Raw genomic sequence first — 4,806 nt, 5'->3', positions numbered from 1 at the left:
TTCACTGGTGCATAGTAGACTGGAATATGGAATTTCATGTTGGGGAGGGACTTATAAAACTAACACAAAATCCTTGTTTATTATTCAAAAACATTTCGTTAGGCTAATTTTACGAAGAAATATAACTGAAGCAAGTTTTCCTTTATTTTATCAATTAAAAATACTACCAGTAAGACATGCGTATATTTATAAAGTCTTGAAAATATTTTATCGTCGTAGCAGGAATAGTACAGATTTAAATGATTACAGATCAAAATTAAGAAATGCGTCAGATGTATGTGTACCTAGGCCATCAAACACATTTTTTACTAAAAGCTATAATTTTTTGGCGCCAAGAATATTTAATAAATTACCTAATCGCATTCGCTACGTCAATTCTTTAAATTCAGCTCTAAATTAAGACAGTGGTTGTTGGAAATTGAAAATATAGACGAAATATTATTTGAGATAATACAGTAAAAGTTTTTGTTTTTAAAGATTATGGCAGATAAAAAATGTAGAATCTTCTGATATGGATATACGTTATTTTTTGTTTATATATTATTTAAACTTATAAAATATAAAGGTTTGCATATTAATATTTTATGTACATAAAATCAAGTTTTAAGGTTGATTTTTGTTTTGTTGTAGGGTAAAACATAGAACAGTTTTGTTTATTCATGAAACTAGATATTTTTGTTTAATGGTTTATAATATTTGTATGGGCTTTAAAGAAAGACAAATTATTAATTGAAAATGTATTTTTTTATGAGTAGAATTTGTTGGTTTTGGAGAAATTATTTTTCATTCTATATGTAATTTGAAAATTAGATCAGCCATTTGTAAAATAAATTCAGTAAGACCTCCAATCAGGCTGTGCCTTGGAGGAGTCTATTTCTCATAATTATATTATATTATGCATTGTACTTGAAATATATTAATTTTATAGGATCTGCTTGGCATTGTTTTAATTTTATTGTTATGTATGTTATGTATTGTATTGTGCCAGTGTACAATGTTCAGCATGATTTGTAACATATTTGTTGTTTTGAGAAATAAATTTATATTTATATTATATTAATTTATTTATATTTAATTAATAACTTCAATTTTAATGATTTAGTTTATCTATGCACTTTAAAACAAATTAAAAAATTTGAAATAAATAATTTTGGAATAAGTGTAAATGTTTATAGTATTAATAAAACATTCGAAATTTATCCACTCAGAGTGTGTGAAGAAGAAGGTGAAAATCATTTTGATTTATTATTAATGTTCAATGATCAAGGTATTAACCACTATTGTTATATTAATGATTTTTCAAGATTAATTAGAACACAAATTTCACTTAATACAGTGTCCACTGTGTCGGCCTCGATTTGAGCAAATACCCGACACAGTCGTCCGCGGACACGACGTACTCCTTAAGCGGAGATTTCATCTTTTTCTCCTCTCTTGGAATTTTGTTATTCCATTTTCCATCTGTCTGTCTTTTTCCACAGTATGATTTACCTTTTTCTCTTGCAGATTTGTTTTTGGTAACTTCCTAGTCTTCTTCATTTACATCTACTCGTTTTCGTCTTGTTTTTTTTGGTTTAGTAACATTCAGAATCTGTGGATTATTTTCAATTATTGCATCATTGGTTGGGTCAAAAACGGGATCGTTGCTTTCATTGTTGGTTTCCATGAAAATCTCTTCTTCATGATCTATAAATGTATTATTTTCACTAGGTGTATCGGTATGGTTATTTGGATCAAAACTGGGTTCACTGTTGTTACTGTTGGTATCAATCAAAGTCTCTTCTTCGTGATTTGTCAACACATTATTTTCAACAGACACATTGGTGTTGCTATTTCGGTAAAAATCAGGATCATTGTTATCACTGTTGGTGTCCATCAAAGCCTCTTCTTCATGATTTATCAACATTGTACTACACGTATCGGCGTAGTAATCATGATCGTTCAACAAGACACCACTTAAATTAAGGTCATTGTACATATCTAGGCCGATGTCTGAACTCATGCACTGTGTAATTTAATTTGTTGCTAAATTAAAATTAGAAATTGTGCCGTTTTCCTGCAATAAAATCACATTGTCAGCTTTAAGAGCACTACTTAAAGTTTCATCATGAATATTAAGTTTGAATTTCATCAGATGTAGGATCACTAGTCAATGTATCACTATTTATAACAGTTATAGTTTGAGTGTCCTCTTCATTGTCTAGTGCACTATCCAACATTAACATTATATCTTCATATTTCAAAGCCATTGTTAAATCTAAGTAATTCACAGAACTGTCACTGAAATAAACAAAAATGATCATTGTAAACCTTGTTGTCTCATTATTTATTTTGTAAAAAATTGCTAGTTTTCTTTTAAAATAAATAATGGAATTAATATCCACATAATCAGCTGTTTTTATTTTGTTTTAAATAATGGAATATTATCTTAGTTTAGGTCAAGGGCATGCCTACTATTTTTACTTTTATATAATCTTGGTTTATATACTAGTCATTTAATGAAATGAAATGAAATGAAATATGCCTTTATTTAAGAGGCGGAAGTTAGGGCTATTTAGCCCTCTCTACCACTCAACCTCACATAATATACAGATATATGTACAGTGAATGATCTTAACTAATAACAAATTTTTAAATTAAAATAAATGCTTAAAAATTAACCAAAATATATACATACTATTTAATAATTAAAAATAAAATTTATCAGCTTAATATGTAGAAAAAAATTCAAACAAAGTTAAATTAAAACTTAAATTAACAGATTACTTTTTAAAGAATTTTACTCGTTATTACTACATTTATTCTCTCAAAACACACAGCCCGACCACAAGCACGCCACGAGCACCGCCACCCGTCACCCCCCCCACAGACCGGCCAGCAACAAGTCCTTGACCTTTGCCCCAAAACGAGCTCGGCCCTCTATAATACGTATATCATCAGGAAGAGAGTTCCAGAGGCGACATGCCTGAACAGTGAACGACTTACTGAAGAAGTTCGATCGATGAACAGGAATTGACAGTAAGGTGGATCCCCTTCTCGTAGGTCGCTCACTTATATCGGAAATAAATTTGAAATGTTCGGACAGGTAAACAGGTGACTTGTTTTTGATAACTGAATGTAGAGTTGAAAGAATGTGTGAAGTTGGCGAAGTTGTTGAAGTTTTCAGAAGCGATAGCTGTTTGAAAAAATGGAGTCACATGCTCATAACGTCTGAGATTGAAAATAAATCTGATACAATAGTTTTGAGCACGTTGAAGCCTGTCCGAAAGCTCAACAGTCATGTCACTGATCACAGCGTCACAGTAGTTGAAGTGTGGCAGTATGAGAGTTTTAACCAGCATAAACCTTGACACTGAACGGTAGATATAAAGCAAAAAACGCTTTAAACTGGTGAATGCCAGCAAATATTCTATTACACGTTACCGTAACCTGGTCACTCCACTTAAGATTTGAGCTCATAGTAAGACCAAGGTTTTTCAGTTTGTTTTTGAAAATTTAGTACGTGGTTATTGAGTTTCAGTTTTGGTGCAACGTTGAAGTCCAAAACGGTCGATCAGTCTTGGGTTTCCCAATACCATTGCCTGCGTTTTGTCTTCATTTAAATTTCAGCCCATGTTTATTTGCCCAACAAGCAATTGATTCAATGTCGTGATTGAGCAGAACCATAAACGTGTTCAGTTCATTCAGGCGAACAGTGTACGTAAATTTGTAAATCATCGGCATAAAGATGAAACTTAGAGTGCCTTATAATAGATGTGACGTCATTAATGTAAAGTGAGAACAATAGGGGCCCAAGAACAGAGCCCTGTGGGAACACCCCGTGTTACGGTTTTCCATTCCGATATTGTATTTTCCCCTTCTTTGACACATTGCTGTCGCCCAGTAAGATCGACCCAGTTTGACCCAGTTAACACACCCATCGGAGAAACCATACTTCTTCAATTTGATGAGGAGAAGGGGGTAAATAAACACAGTCAAAGGCTTTGGAAAAAGTCAAAAAAAGCAGTAAAATGGTGATTAGTCTCTTGTCCATTGCCAATCTGATATCATCAGTAATTTTAATTAGGGTTGTGGTGGTGCTGTGATTAGGCCTGAATCCAGACTGCCATTTTAGACAAGATGGTATAGGTATTCAGATAAGATGAAAATTTGTTGATGTACCACTCTTTCAAGGCATTTGGAGAGACAAGGGAGAATACTGATTGGACGTAGGTCAGAAGGGGATTGCGGATTTAGACACTTTTCTCAACGGACGAACTAAAGCATTCTTCCAGGTTAAGGGAAAGACAGATGAATTTAAAGAATAATTGAAAATGACTACTAAAACAGGAAGGGTGATTGGCAATGTATCTTTTAGAAAGCGCAAAGGTATGTTGTCAGCCCCAACTGCGTTGCTGGTCATCCTCGTAAAAGCAGCAAGCACATCATCAGCCTCACTCACAGGTGTGAAAGAAAAACTGGCGGCCAGCAGCTTCCTGAGGAGCAGCCTCCAGCTCAGCAAAATAATCGCTAGCTGCAGATATATTAAACAGGGATATTAATAAAGTAATCATTTATAATATTGAGGTCAAATGGAACAGGTGGACTGATATTGGATTTTCCCACACCAAGGTCTTTAATTTTTACTCCACAATGATTTAGTGGACTGAGGTTCTGAAAGTGTTGTGTGGTAAAAATCTAACTTTGGCGTTACGGATTTGCTGCTGCGTGTGATTTCCTAAGACGCTTATAGGCCTCCCAATCTTGAGTGGATTTAGAACGTTTAGCTTTTCTGAAGGCGGAATCCCTTTGCTTTTGCAAATTTCT

The sequence above is a fragment of the Homalodisca vitripennis genome, unplaced genomic scaffold (genome assembly GCF_021130785.1).
Source record: "Homalodisca vitripennis isolate AUS2020 unplaced genomic scaffold, UT_GWSS_2.1 ScUCBcl_370;HRSCAF=2215, whole genome shotgun sequence".
Lineage (NCBI taxonomy): Eukaryota > Metazoa > Arthropoda > Insecta > Hemiptera > Cicadellidae > Homalodisca > Homalodisca vitripennis.
The sequence above is the reverse complement of the archived record's forward strand: the minus strand, read 5'-3'. Positions refer to the sequence as shown.